The sequence below is a fragment of the Rhinolophus sinicus genome, chromosome 5, assembly GCF_057876585.1.
Source record: "Rhinolophus sinicus isolate RSI-liver-muscle chromosome 5, RSI-T2T, whole genome shotgun sequence".
Taxonomy (NCBI): domain Eukaryota; kingdom Metazoa; phylum Chordata; class Mammalia; order Chiroptera; family Rhinolophidae; genus Rhinolophus; species Rhinolophus sinicus.
This window is the reverse complement of record NC_142505.1, coordinates 11,922,294-11,938,350: the sequence shown is the minus strand read 5'-3', so window position 1 is coordinate 11,938,350 and position 16,057 is coordinate 11,922,294. Positions and strand designations below refer to the sequence as shown.

Below are 16,057 nucleotides of genomic sequence, written 5' to 3'. Positions count from 1 at the left end.
GGTCAGTGAAAGCCTACAGCACACGTTACTCGGGAACTACCTCTGGGGACGCGGCTGCTTCCTTCAAACCGGCAACATTGAGTTCAAGGCACGTCCTTCTCCCCTCGCTGTGCAGCTGAGAGGAGCCATGTTTGGGGGCTGGGGATGGGCACACAGTGAGCTTGGCCGCTGGGCCATCCGCCCTGGGTGGGTGTGTATTCCAGACATTCAGGAGAACCCCGCTCCCTCAAGATTTACGATTTCATTTTATGTTTTAATGCTTTCTGTCAAAATTCCAAGAGGCTGTAGTGACGGATGGAAAGCAAGGAAAGGGGAAGAACATGCCAGGTAGTGGAAATGGCACAGATGACGGTTAAGAGGGAACAAGCACTGGTTTAGGAAATGTTTACTGAGTACCGACCACACCCTTCTGGCTGATACCCAGATAAACAAAGGTCAGGGCCACATCACCCGCAAAGCCACTCTGAAGGCTCCTGCAATGCCTGGCCTCTCTGAGAGGGGGAAGAAGGCCGGTTGTCAAGTCTTCCAACCAGGGGGCGGGGAGTGGCATCTTAGAGGAACCCAAGTTCATGCCAACCCTTCCTTCACCAGCAGTAAAGCTTCAGAAAAACTGGGCCCATGAGAGAGATACAGAGACAAGGAACTGCTCTTTGCTTCCTCCTGATGCCAAACGCTGTACATCCCGAAGCCACTGTACACTCACACACCCGTTAGACAGGATTCCGGCCCTGCTGATGTCTGCCCAACCTCATCTCTCCGAAACCCAGACATTCTCCCCACAGGCCACCTAGAGCCTCTTGCAAAACAGGTGAGAAGCCCCACTTTGAGGAGCCTGGGGTCCACAGCGGGCCCTCTGCCCATTTCCACTTTCTACATTCCAGCCTCTCCTTTGAAATAAATGTGTTCAATACAAAGGTACAAAATGGACAAAACGCTTAGTTTTAAATGCTGATTGCATGCCCCTCCCACAGGCATTCTTTTGTTCTGTTTAATTTTTACATTAGGTTTTCAATAATAAACTCTAGTGTGTGGATTCATCAAAGGAAACTGATAATTACTAACTATACATTTTGTTTCGTTATTTTGGTAACACCTGATTCTGAAAAATACTCCTTCTGAATGGGCTGGAAAGTGGCATAAAAATTATTAGCAATAAAGAGATCGTTTTCTATAGAAACAGGTTTATGACCCGCCAGCTGTAGTAAGTGTGTGGGACTTGCTTTGTGGCAACCAACAACATCTAACAAGCACCTGCCTCCAGGTAAACAAACACCTTATCACGTAAGGGCTGCATTATATTTTGCTTTGCAGAAATGTACCTATCTTGTCCTGGTTGGGATTCCAGGTGGATGGAAAATAGTAGAATATCAGGGAGATAGGGTCGAAAAGTGGGCCAGGGGCAGCCCCAAAAGGTCAACGAGCAGTAAGATGTCCTAAGGACTGGTTGAGGGGTACGCCGGGAGACCTCAGAACCAATGAGAGCAACAGGAAGTGTGTGCCTCAACGGACTCATCCCACATTGTCAAGGTCTTACTATGTGCACAGGCCTCAGCATAATTCAAATGTGGGTCCCCAGTGGGGATTGGATAATTTCCCGCATCTTCAAACCCCCTTCCAATCTTGGGGGAAATCCCCTGGTTTTTGAGCCCATGCCCCCTCAAGGTAGAAGCTAGCATCTCTCTTGCCCAACTGCTCTTATGCTGAGGTGCAGGCAGAAGACTTGGGATTCCCAGATCTGACACACCGATACGAGACTCTGGGAAGCAGGTGGCATGAAGATGGTGGCTCACAGATCCATTCTGCCGAGCACAGCTGCAGAGGACCCAGATCCCAGTGACACAGGTTCCAGCAGCATCCAGGCCCTGGACTCAGTGGTGTAAACACGATTTTTTGTGCCCAGGGGTGTATTCTATTTGTGATAAACTCTGGCCACTGTTCTTTGCAGCTGGCCTTTAGGTTTGTTCCTCTGGACCTCTCAGATTCTATGGGTTATCTAATATTCTTGAACAAATTCCTTTTCTGCTTCTAGTGTTTCCAACTCGGACCCCAGACTGTGATCAGAGTTCTATAAGTTGCAAATGATAGAATCCCAAAAGAAATTTACTGGGTTATAAAACCACAACAAACAGAAACCAACCAACCAAACAAACAAAAACCCAGCAAGGAGTATGTAGCTTCAGGTATGGTTCGATCCAGGGATCAGGACCAGCTACATAATGTGAATGTGCAGGGCCCAATACAAATAAAAGTAGAGGGCCCTTTCCAAAATAATTAAGGATTTCAAGAAGACAATGTAAGAGTATTAAACCAAGTGTTGTGTAAGTGCAGAGCCCAGTGTAGCTGCACAGATTGCATGCCCATAAAGCTGGCCCTGCCAGGGACTCAACCAATGTCACCAGGACTCCAGGGTCTTTTTCACTCTACCTCTTGGTTCTGGCAAGTCCCACCATTCCTGTGCCTGCCCACACACTCCAATATCCAAGAGGGAAAGGCCTATCTGGATTTACACAGCTAGTTGAGACTCACAGACCAGTTGTACCGACAGCATGAGGCAGGGCTCAAGGCCTGCTAACCACAAACACACATATTAACCTGACATGTTGACTGCGGTCTTAGGTCAGGCCCCAAAAAGCAACCTCTGACATGAGGATTGGCGGGCAGGTGATTCCTAACAGAAGTGCTGTCAGGGGAGACCGTACAGGAACAAGGAGCCGGAGAGGGAAGGGGAAGGAGGTAAGCAAGGGTGTGATCCGCACAGAGACCCTCAGAGGGCAGCCTCCCCTGATCCCACAACGAGCTCTGGGGTGTGTGTTAGCCTCAGAGTTGCCTGGACCTGAGACAAGGAAGCTGGCATTTCAGCTCTCCCCATCTGCCCTCCTCTGTCATTGATTAAGGGCAACTCCGCATTGGTGGGGGGACACATTCATTCCCCAGCGTTGCTGGTTCCCTGGGCAGCGGACAATGTGGATCCTAATAGATTGAGGACAATCCTCTAAAAAAGAAACGCAGGTGCGAGCACTTGGAGATGAACACTGAAGTGGGGGAGGGGTCCCCAAATAGTACAGGTGTTCTAAGGCGTGGGCAGAGCACACACCCTGGATTCAATAACAGCCCAGCAAACTGGTCCAGTCTGCAGCAGCCGTCACCAAATGCTAAAATATGTGACCCCAAAGTTCCACTGGCAATGTTTCTGTGTGATCCTTCTAGCCAGTGAATCAGGAAGTTCCAGGCGACAGGCAAGTAATGATGATATCAATTTCTGAACTTGTATTTACCTAATGTTTTAAAAAGCAATCTTAGGCTATCTAAGCATACAATACAAAACTCAGAATCCGGATTTTGAACTGAATGAATTGCATAACAGGGTTTGTAAAAACTGTATGAGCTTCCGAGTCTGGCACTGGAACGGACTTTGCCCAAACTCTGCCCTTATCTTTTGACACCTGCACTGAGTCACAGGTGACTACATACTGCTCCTGAGAGATGGATATCATCAGTTTCGTTAAGGATGGGACCTTGGAAGAGTAGGATTACTTATTAACAATCAGATATATGAGTCAATTGTTATTACAGCTTTGTTGACATATAATTTATATGCCATACAATTGTCCTATTGAAAGCGTGCAAATCAGTCATTTTTAGTATAGTCACAAAGTTAGGCAACCATCACCACAACAAATTTTAGAAGATTTTCATCACTCCAAAAAATAAAATAAAAAGCCCCATATCCATTAGGAGTCATTCCTCATCCTCCCCATCCTGAAACCATTAGATTGAAGCAAAAAGTAGATAGGGCTGATGGACCATCCTTGTTCCTAATTTCAAGAACCATCCAGAAAGTACTATAGGAAAGAATAACTCTGGAAAGTGACCCATTTCTACATGTGCTTGGGAAAAGTCACTTTGGAGTGCCTTTCTGATCGCCAGGCTCAGTGACTGGCAAATCGACGGAATGAAAGAAAGGGGAAGGCTGTAACCACTCAATGGAGCCATGCTAATGAATGTGGCCAGGTGTCGGTGTCACCACCCAGGAGGAACCTGAGCGTTTGCATACAGCGCTATCCTGAGGGCAGCAGTCATCTCTGGCACAGGAGGCAGAGGTGTGGCCTGTTTCCTTCCTGAACACCACGGGGATGTCAGGTCATGCTCTACAGATGTCCTGCATCTTCAAATTCAAGCTTGGGGAAAACAGAGCATTCCTTACACAGGAAGCTGGCAATGCTGGTTGAAGCAATTCATGCACTTTCTGTAAAAAAAGCCACCTTCCCTTTTAGGAGGAAAGGGGAAAAAAAAAAAAAAAACTCAAAGAAAAGTCTCAGCGAAGCACGTTAGAAAATCCTTCAGAAATAAATTGAACATTACTAAGGGATTTGTGTCTGACTATATTTTAATTCTTCCAACTGAGACAAAGAGTCTAGAAAAAGTCATCTGGGAGACCCAAGATTATTAAGTCAATGCAACATACACCTGCGTGTAACTTTGCTCTGGAATTGGGTACAGTAAGCAAATACCCATGTGAAGACCTTTTCCACGGGGACATGAGAAGAAGGCAGTGAAAAGAATACGTTTTCTGAACATCACATCGAGCCCATTAGGAGAGCTCTGTGATCACATTATCATGTGCTTTGTCTTCAAACACAGGCTTCCCGGTCTTTTTCACCCATAAGCAGAAAAAGTCCTCTCCATGCTCATTATCGGGCTTCCGGAGCCCGTTCCCTCTGATGTGCCTCCCTCCCTCACTTTAGAGCTCTACTTCCTTGAGCTCTGTCATTGTCACCTTTATTATAATGGAGTCTTATAATCCCACAGCTAGTGACACTCAGGGGAGGAGTATTCTGATGAGGAGGGTGGGGGTGCCCGGGGGAGACGTCTGTGATGGAAGTTTCCACAGAGGCTACGCTGAAAACTCACAGAGAGAATGGAGAACTGGGAGGGAGATGGGCACTTCGCCACCCAATTTCATTCCCCTGGTCTCATGCAAGAAAAATCCAGAAAGGCCGAGGAGAGTATCCATGAAAGTGCACCTTGCGTTAGTCTCAGTGCAGTGGGCAGACATATTCTTTTCCCAGGCAAATCAAGCACAGTCTGGTACCCACAGGGGCAGTTGAGTGGACAGGTGGAGGTGATGCATTTTCTTTGTATTATATGTGGGTGAAGGGAGCTTAAAACACCCATGGGAGGAAAGCATGATAACTGGTTTCCTTTTCTCACATTCAATAGAGGCTCTGACTCAAGGGTAGAACAGTGAACCAGGTCAATAGAACATGATGGGTTTCTTTCATCCTAAAAAGAGACTAGGCCTGCACGGGTATTGCTCAACAAAGAGAAGGCCAAAGACCAGTGGGCAAGTGACACCCACATTAGGGGGCAGAACTGGCCAGGATGTCATAAAAGGCACTAGAAATGCCTATATTTTTAGAAGCACACCTAAGAGATGCCCAAACAGACAAGCAGCAATAAACCAGAAAAGGTTTAACTCTTCCAAATTGTCTGCTTTGGCCAAAGCAACAGAATTTAATCGAGTTCATGTGCAGATGTGATTTGCATGACTTATTTAGCATTCTATGAATGAATATAGATCAGGTCTGTTATCTCATTTATCTATCTACCTTTCAGCTATCGATTTGTTTTTTGGGATTTTTCTCCGTAAGAGTGAACAACTATTAAGACAAAAATGAATTTAAAATGTCTACAGCAATGTGCTGAGTTGCAGAAGAACCCCACAGATTTATAAAAGTGCTTGTGGCCCTCTCAATCTTTTTCATTACTTTTTGAGCCTGCAATTAAAAACACGTTGCAATCTTAGGAGAGATTGGTTGGGTTCAATACCATATGAAAATGGCACACAAGTTGCTCTGTCCTTTTGAATAGAACAAAATGAAAAAAATTAAGGGTTATGGAAAAGGAAGAAAATATACACTTTCAGTTGAGATAAAATATGAGCTCAGTAAAAGTGAAAAAGATACAGGGAGGCCATTCCAGTAGAGAAATGTTGCAGCAGGAAACTCTCCTGCTAATAAGGGTAGTAAAGACCAAGTTAAGAGAAAAGCCTAGAGCCCCATAATCATTTGCAAGAGGAAATAGGTTGGTGCAGTGAAATATGACACCTTGCTCAAAGTTATCCAAGGGCAGTTTCAGAGAAGTGGGTAATTCTAGGAGAGATCATAGAGCAGAAAAAGCACAAGGCAGGTAAAAGTTAATGAACATCCACTAGAATAAATTCCAAATGGATTAAAGATATAAATCTAAATTTTTTAAAAAGTGTTATTAAAAAGCATGGAATTCTTCCGTAACATAGAGTTGAGGAAACATTTCTTATCATGGCTCAAAATGCAGAAGAGATAAAAGACTAGATTGACTAATTTGTCTACATAAAAATAACAACTTGTGTATGGAAAGAAAGAAAGGAAGGAAGGAAGGAAGGAAGGAAGGAAGGAAGGAAGGAAGGAAGGAAGGAAGGAAGAAGGAGAAGGGGGAAGCAGAAAAACATTTAAAAAAACTGAAAAGAGAAACAACAAACTGGAAAAAAATATTCATATTACAGACAAAGAGCTAATCTTTCTATCATAGAGACATTACGTAGAAATTGAAGAGACCAATAGGCAAAATACATGACCATCAATTCACAGAAATAAAAATAAGCGTAGCTCCGATTATGAAAATATGCTCAGCTTCATTCATAATACTAATGCAAATTCAAATTACACTGACCGATCATTTATGAAATTCCAAAAGTTTGATGACAGACTGTTAGATTGGGTTCTCCCAAAAGCAGACATTGAGATAAATATGTAAGTAGTTTGTTTGGGAGGTGATCACAGGAAACACGAGTAACGAAGTGAGGAGGAAAGAGAAAGAGGTTATGACAGGGTGTGTTATCAAGCCAATTGCCAGTGTAAGTACCTGCAGCTCAGTCAGAGAGCTGTGAGACACCACGTAGAGCACACGTCAGAGTTATCAGTCTCAGAGTGAGAAAGCTGGGGTATTCATCCACCGACTCTCTGACCATCATTGGTTGATGGCTGCTTATGAGGCTTTAACTCTCAGGCATTTCTACCCCGTCTATTTCTCATGCTCACACGCAGTCCACGCCTGCCTGCTGAAGCCAGAACAAAGTTCCGGGGCAGAAGGGGGCAGCTGCAGTATAGAGATGATAGTCTAGGGGCATCTTCCCACACCCTCCATTGATAAAGCTGCCAGGCGAGAGACACTCCCGTACATTTTTGGTGAGAAGGGAAATTGTTATAACACCTATGATAACTCTGAGTGCCAATTAGTTATTGGCAATCTGACAAGGTCTATTACTGATTCTTCTCTCCTGGTGCATCCACCCTTTCACTCAGCAGTCCCACTTCCGGGAATTTACCCTTCAGTTGAGATTTGCACATGTAGTAAATGACACATGTGCAAGATAATTTATGCAGTCATATTTGTAATGACAAACACTTGGAAACAACCTAATGTCCATCAATGAGAAGGGCTAGTTAAATAAATTAAGGATATGTATACATGTATATACACAAACATATATATGCAATATATATATATATATATATATATATTACTTAATGCAATATATTGCTTTAATACATTACTTAATTTAATAATTAAATTTAGAAATGTTGATGGCTATCTGGGGGCATGGAATTATGGGGTACTTTTTCATTCTGCTATAAATTTCTGATTTGTTCGAATGTTTTATGTAGTGCATGCATTATTTTACAATATGAAGCTATAGTAGAAATATGATGACTAAATACAAACTCGGGAGATAGACAACAGTCAAAAGTAATCAAAATAGAAGGTTCATTGGGCCACCGTAGAGCTGTAAAGGATAGAAAACACTGGCTGGCTAAAGCAGAAAATGAGTTTAATGGAAAGACATTGGACAGTTCACAGAATCACCAGGAAGGTAGAAGCAATGGCTCAAGATAAAAGTAGAGCCCAAGGAGACAAGGCAACAAAATCCACAGAACCATCTAATGAGGTCACTGTTGCCATCACCCCTCTTAGACCTGGTTTCCTCTGCTGTCTCTAGGGGGGGAAAAAGTCAGACCAGAAGTTCCAAGTGAGGCACCAAGACATGAGGGTTTTTAGAGGTCAGAGTAAGGTGTGAGGTAGGTACTAGGCAGATATGTCAAAGCAGATGACTCAGAAGTGGGCAAGTGAGGACATCAAAGGGACAAGAGACTGAGCTTGGAGGCAGAGCCTTGAAGAGGACCCTAAGTGACCCTAAGGTTATGGAGTCCCACCATACTCCCCCCAAGGGAACAGCAGTCAGAGAATTCCAGCAGGGGAGCTCCAACAAACCATAAAAATGTACAGACCAGGGCCACTGTCAACATTGGCTGGACTCAGAGAGCAAAAGCCAGCTTATGTCAGTAATCAGTCTGTGAAGAAACGCCACATTCCTCTCTCCTCATGGTCCCAACACTAGGAGGGTCAAACATAGCAGCGAGGCGGTGGGGAGGATGTGATGGTGAGAGGAAGAAGTCAACCTATCCTCTTCGCAGCACTATCTGGGACGGGAGGAGAACTTTTACCTTCAGCTGAAGGTAGAAGTGTCGATCATTAAATGGACACCATATTTTGCAGCTTAATGATCATAGGACTTTGTTGACTGACAAAACCAGGAAGGTCATAAGCATTCACTTTATGCAGCATCCAGTGGTAATGGCGGGACCACCCCCATTGCAAGTCCAGTAAAGTGATAGTTGCATAGAAAGTGGGTATTACTGCCACAGTCACTGAAATCATTAAATCCGTTTCTGCTTTCTCGCGTCCTCTGTTCCTGTTTCAAAGTCCCAAGCAGAAGCACCTGTTTGGCTGAGCTGAGACTTCAAGTCCATGCTCCAGGGGCCATGGCCCATGTTGCCCACAATACCCTATGTGATGGATGCATCTAAACTAGGAAAAGGGTTCAGAAAGTGGAGGGACAAAAAATGACAGGTGCACTGTCATGGGAGCCTCTGCATTCACTTCTGGTGGGTACTGCACCCTGCTAAATGCAGGGGGCGGGGCAGGGGAGGAGAAGTTTCCAAGAAGAGTAACATAGTCTCACTATTGTAGCAACTACAACAGAAAAGTATCTCATTAATATCTAGAACCTTATAGCTTAAAACGCTCTTTCACGTCTATGTCACTCTCTCTTGACAACACAGTGACATAAGTCTCCAGCGTCCAACATGGTGCCTGGCATATAATAGGTATTCAGTAAATGTTTGTTAAATGGACAAACAAGTAAAGGAATGAATGGGTAAGGAGGAATTACATCCGGTGCTAAAAGGTCAGGCTTTGCAGTTGATCAATCTAGTTCAGCATTTCCCAGTGGAACTTCTACTGTGACGATGGCTCTGCAACTGCGCTGTGTGCACTGTGTGGTAGCCTTATACGGCGACAGAGACTTGGTATGTGCTAATAATGAGACTGAGGATTTAATTTTAATTTTGTTTTATTTTAACTCATTCAAATTTAAAGAGTCACATGCTCCCCATGGCTATGGTACCGGACAACACAGGGCTGGACTTTGAATTCCAGCTCTGTCTGTCTAGCTTATAACCTGAGCAAACTCCTTAACTTCCTTACGTCCCTTTTCCCCAGATGTGAAATGGGGGAAATAAGGTCGCCCTATTTTACTGGTCGTAATGGTTCACAGAGGTCTTATATGTGACAGGTGAAGTCCACTGGGTCATGACAGGCCAAAAGCTTCATACCTGGCAGACGCTCAACAAACGGAAGCCACCATTTGGATTACTGTGAGTCCCACGACCGCTGCTGTTACTGCCACTACCAAGGGGCTGCCGAGATGCAGAGGTTAAAGAGCCTGTCCAGGTCACGTACCCCAGCTGGTGCACGGCAGAGTGTGATTTGCTTCTGTTTTCCTCACGGCAGTGGCTCTCTCACTACCAAGTGCAGCAACGGCTCCAATACCTCATATGTGCCCAAAGAATCGTCTGTGCACTGAAAAGTGAGTTTTCTACATATTTTGGTGATTAGCATTCAAATTCATGTAGATTCCACTAGAACTGATAAAACATAAATTTGTCTAAAAGCATTACTGACTTTATAGTAGCTTTTTGTCAGTATGTAGATTCTTAATCATCAGCTACTAAAAGTACAGCTATTGTCATGTGAGGCATCTCAGAATCTTTTGACTTTAAAAAGGCATCCTTATCCTCTGTGTTGAAAATATGAACACCTCCTTGTTAAAAAATAATAGTTTGAAAAAAGAAAGACACAGAATACACACACACACACGAGTTAAATATCAAGAGAAAATGGTGATGCAAGAGAGTCCATAAACCAGTATGTATGCTAGGTACATTTGCGAGAAACACAAATGGTGGTTTTTACCAAAGGGGGTTTATTTGAAGTCAGTTAATAGAAAAGATCAATGTGTGATTTGCTAAAGCATTCTGCAACAATCAGCAATGATAATAAATAAAGCTGAGTTTCGTTTTAAAAAATGAATTACACACATACAGGCAGGGTGAAACATGCTTTAAAACAGATTTTGTGAAAGGTTTAAGAATTTTAGAAGAGTGGTCCTGAATGGAGTGAATATAACCCAGAAGGTGCTCATGAGAACCCACTGGTATTAGGAAATAAAATACTGCAACTCCCGTATTTACTTGTTATCATTAAAAAAAAAAAAAAAAAAGCCAAGCTTCATGGATATTTAATACATGCACTGACAACAGTCTATATATATATAATTTAAATAAATGTACATCTAGAGGGTGCATACTCAAAATGATTTTACTAAGAAGACAATTAAAAATCTTAAAAGTCTTTAGAAATTTTTGTTTTAGAAGATAACAAGCTCAAGATAAACCTGCAGTATGATATGATCTTAAAAAACAAAACAAACAAACAAAAGAAAACAAGCCCCAAATGGAATCATCTTAGTTATATTAGTTAGCTTTTCCTATGTAACAAACCACCCCAAAATGAATTGGCTTATAACCACCATCATTTTTCACTGTTTAGAACCTGCACAGTGTCACTTGTACAGACAATCTAAGAATATGGGTTCTGAAAACTAAGTCACGGGAGGAAGGCTTCAAAGAGCTGGGAGCCCTATGCTACGAAAATAGAACATTAATAAGAAAAAGAAACTGTGTTAGACATTTACTATCTTGATTTCTTACAGCTTAGATTCGAATACAATTTACAGTGGAAAGAAAAATATTTTAAATGGACGATCCCTTGAGGCAACAGAAATTAAAGCATTTTTTTTCTTTTCCCTAATTGATTTTGTAATTATAGAACTCCATGATTTCAGAGAGTTGCTTTTGTGTGGAATAACCACCGACTGACATAAAAATTACTGGAAAATCCCATAGATGCAATATTCCCTACTTGTCAACTTCTCTCATTTTTATCAAAGAATTGGCTATTTCTCTCTCCCTCTTTTGAAAGGAAAAAACCATGGTCTCTGTTCCTTCTTCATTTCCCCTCAGCTCAAATTCTATAATTGTAAATTCAAAATAAGGAGCAGATTTGAAAATGGATTATGAAGAACAAGCCTGAGTATAAACAAAAGAAAGATGGAATAAAATGCACGTCCACCACTGCGTGAGAAATAGTGTGACAGGTGTATAGTACCTCTGCTGAGAGAATGGTGGTGATTCAAAGCATTGCTGGCCCCCTGAAAGGAATATGTGAAATAAAATATATTTAAAAGAAAACCTGTGCAAATACAGTGTGCCTTCTGGGTATAGCTGGAATAATGCTCTGTTTGAATAATTTTATATCTTCTCCTAGAACTAAAATTTCTGCAAAGTTAAATCCAGATGCTATCAAAATCCATGCATTGGATAAGAAATGAATCCAATTTACTGTGAGATTTAGGATTAAAATTGAACCTCAATAAAATAAATTTTAATAAGCAATAGCCTTGAAAATTTAGACCAATGATAAAATTTGTATTTTGTGGTTTTTTAGCAAACAACCAACCAAGGTTGCAACGAAAACAAAACTGTCATGTCCTTTAGTGGTATTCCTGGGAGAAAAAGCAGATTGACTGAATCCTTATTTGAAGAGAATTTTTCAGTCACGTAGTTACAAAATAATTCAATCTGTATGTTCCTCCACTTTCCTGGGCCCAAAGTTGTTTTTTGCTGAGTGGCGCAAAAAGAAAATGGATACTTGCTTCTGGCACCGTGACCATCTCCAGGCCCCTGTCCCTGCGGCCCTGATGCACACCCTTGTGACATAACCAGCAACTATTCTCCAGCAACACTCAACCTGACAGCATGTGAGAGTAAAAATCTCTCTCACATCAATGAAGAGTGGCACACGACAAACACATTTCCCTCTTCTGTAAGATAGATGATTTAAAAAAAAAAAAATTCTTTCAGATGGGCAACTGCTCAACATTGTTATCTTTCTTTTAGCCACACACATAAATGCATCTAATTTTTGTTTTAAACCCAACAGAGCTTGTAAATACGGTAAACTGTCTCTACATTTGCTAAAAGAAATCTATAGCTGGTCCATATGCTTTCCTACTAAGACATACCATAAAACCTCCATATGTTTAAATTGCCCTACCCGCCACCTCTGTACACACACACTCATACACGTACACACCTGCTCCAACTCCACACTTACCCATTGATGACTAAACCATTTCAGATATGTTGGTGGGGAACAAGAGGAAAGGGGCTAGGGAGGATTTTTTGTTTGTTTGTTTGTTTTACAATAGGCATGCTAAATATTTACCGAACAGGACATTTTGCTCCTTATTTTGCTTTAGCATTAGGGGGAAATCATAATTGTATTTAGACTTTATATGGCATGGGTTACTTGGTTCACGGCAGAAGTACCTGCAGCAAATTAATTAGTTGTAGCACATTAATTATCTCATAGCTCCTATTTAGTCTGCAGCTGTTGCTATTATGTTAATAATATTTTTTTTTATCACCACTGTATACAACAGGTTATGGCACTAATAGAAATACCTCCTTTTTTTGGCTTCCCTCCCCCTGTCATTTCCATTTTTCATTGTCAGAAGGGAAGACAAAGAAATTTAGGCACATGAAGCCCCAAAGCGCACTATCATTTTCTATTTCTGAACCGATTTGTAAGAGAATGGGTGACTGAAATTAGCAAAGAATCGCCCCACACAAAGATGGCGCGTGCAGAATTTGTGAAAGCGAAAGAGGAGACGAAGGAGAAGCCTAAGAGGTACGGAATACTGCAGTGCTGGGGTGGTGAGTGTTTGGGTGGGGGCGGGGAAAATGCTGCAGTTTTCATGAAATAATAAGATGGGGGAAAAGAGGCATACAAAGAGTAGGTTTTTCATTGTTTGTAAAATATAAACACAGATGAATTCTGTCTTTGGTTTGTTCATGCTTTTCACTCTGCACAGCAGGGATGTTCTTAAGAAGTTGCCCTCTGCGAAATTTCACTAAATGGGAACCGTGGACCCTGCATGATGGGATTATAATCACACCGGCCACTCCTTTTACATAATTTTTTGTTTAAGATCCAGTAAGACTCCCTGTTTTTAATATATATAAAGCAATAGACATGCCTATGTCGATAAACTGAGGGTTTGCGTCCCTAGTGCCTAGTGCCAGCTAAGACAAAAAACGGTGATATCACATCTACAAATCTCAATGGATTCAAAAACAATATGAAAATTTTGAGCTGACAAGAACATGTCTGCTGCCTGCAGTCCCTGCAACTAGCTCACCATGTTGCCTACTAACCGAAAGATCAAAAATTATCGATTTCATGGCGCTTCGTGCTCTGGAAAGAAAAGCTACTTTAAAATTTGCATTGTTTAAGAAATGAGTTAAAAGAAAAGAATCATTTTTTTTTCCTGAACACTTTGGAATGTGAAAAATGGCTTGTTCTAATCTTATTCATGAATTACTATAATTCTATTATTTTTAGCAGCTGGAGTCCAGAAATGATTTTTTCGATGAATTTAGGATTTTGCCGCAGTATCCATCTGCAGTCCCAGAATCCTCGGGTAAGTTAATCCTTCTTTCGATGGGAAACGCCTTTAACCTTCTTGTGAATGAAATATCTGCAACCATTTTGAAATTTTTAATAGAGGTGTGTGTGTGTGTGTGTGTGTGTGTGTGTGTGTGTGTTGTATGTTGGGGGGGTTATATCTCCAAAGCATAATTTCTACGCAATACAGCCGTACTTATCTTAGTTCTTAGAAACACTGACAAAACATACACCTTTGTGCTCTTTGATTATAATGGATGATGTGTCCATTGCTTCTCCTTCACTTTCTGTGGTAGCCATTAAAATGTACTCCCTTAGTCTGGCAAGGACTGTTGTGTCAAACCAATGAAGGCCTGGAGAACACATAACCCCAAGCATGAAGAGTGTTCCTGGCATAACTGAAGCGGCCATGAATATCACCACCACTGCTGCTGCCACCGCCACCACCACGGCCATCGCCTCCCACCAACTTCACCGCCCCTCCCTTGGTCTGCAGTGCACACCAGACGCAAGCTTTCCACAGTGGCTCTCCGCCGAATTTGCCCAGTAGGTTCCTAGATTACTCCTGTGTGCGAGAATAGCCAACCATGTAGTCTGACAAGAAGTATTTACAACTACTTAGCCTGTTCAGCTGGAAAGAAATCAAGAGATAACAGTGAACCCTGAGATGATGTATTGCAAATCAAAAAGTTCCAATCCATAAATAGCCCACTCGGTGAACTGCTAAATGAAAAGCTGATCTTGACTACTGTCCAGTGTTTTCAGGTTGTCAAAAGAAATATTTTTAACAGGTATTCTTAGAGAGTTAGGATTTATTGTTCATAAATGCATGGAGTATTACTTAGTCTTACCTTTCTGCTGGGAGAGGATTCTTCCTAGAGATTCGGATATAGAGTCCAGAGGAGACCACACCCTCCTTTCACTGTTTTCTACTGTTTCTGTTGACTCTCAAGTAAGGTTGATTAACAATTACAATGTTATATTACTTTAAGGGACCTAATCAAAAGGAGCCAGTCATCCATTTCCCTCTAAAGGGAGCTTATTTTCTTAGTGCTCAATAAATGTTTAATGAATAGATTTGATAGAGTTAACTATCCAGAAAGTGAATGGGTCTTCTTTAAAGTGCTGCCTGGATTAATGTTTCTGTCGGAAGTGCAAAAACAATCTGGGCATTTTTTTCTTTGCCTAAAGGTGATTCAAAAGATGGGTTTTAGTGAAGGAGGATGCTTTGTATTCAGGGTCCATGTAGCCACTGCTTGATAAGCCAATGGTCTGATATTATGGCAAGTAATGCCTCCTCTTTTAAATCAGCTGAAGACACTTCTGGTTTCTAGGAATACAGCCTGAAATTTAGAACCATTTGTCTTTTGCAGTTTTACAAAATGGACTAACTTATGTCAAACCCAAGTGGTTGGCTCTAGGAGGAAAATGTGTAAAAGGATAATCAAGTATTTTTCACAAAACGTATTGCCCAAGGTTAATTTTTAAGAATCTTTTTTTTTACAAAATCACTTATTTTACCAACTCATCAGGTATTTTGTTGTATTTCTCATTGGTTTAATGATGGCATTTGTCTTCATTTCACAGAAGTTATTCATCTCATATTTTTGGTGAGACAATTGGACCAATTTGTTTTTTGAGATAAGTAAATACAAATTCTCAGTAGTTTGTTAAATTCAATTTTTTAAAATGCTAGTCACCTAGCAATTCTTCAGTACACTTAAATTTGATGGGAAAAAACAGATTGCTGCGTTGTTGCAAATTTCACATTTCCTTTGATACTGTGTGTTTGCTTAAAGTATTACTAGGGACTTAAAAATCTTAATTCTAAATTTAGGTTAAGACATCTAAATTACAGAAAAGTCCTTCAATTACTTTGGCACCTGAATAGAAAAATATGAATATAGAAGTTTTTATTCTGCAGGTGTTCTAATAGTGCAAATATTTCTTAAACAGTTTTAACAGTGTGCCTTATTTAGCAAAAAACCAAAAACCAAGAAACTGAACACAGAAAAAGGAAACATCTGTACAAAAAAAAAATCTTTCAATATTGGTTAATCAGTCATCTGATTTTAAATGTATGGCTAAT

At 41.4% G+C, this 16,057-nt stretch overlaps 1 long non-coding RNA gene across 1 annotated transcript; it reads left to right on the top strand.

Moving 5' to 3' along the window:
• Window positions 1-13,056: 13,056 nt before the first annotated feature.
• LOC109445310 (uncharacterized) lies at window positions 13,057-14,426 on the top strand. The gene is made up of 3 exons (XR_002137024.2): window positions 13,057-13,191; window positions 13,906-13,984; window positions 14,287-14,426. It is a non-coding gene; the product is annotated as an uncharacterized LOC109445310 (long non-coding RNA).
• Window positions 14,427-16,057: the final 1,631 nt, after the last annotated feature.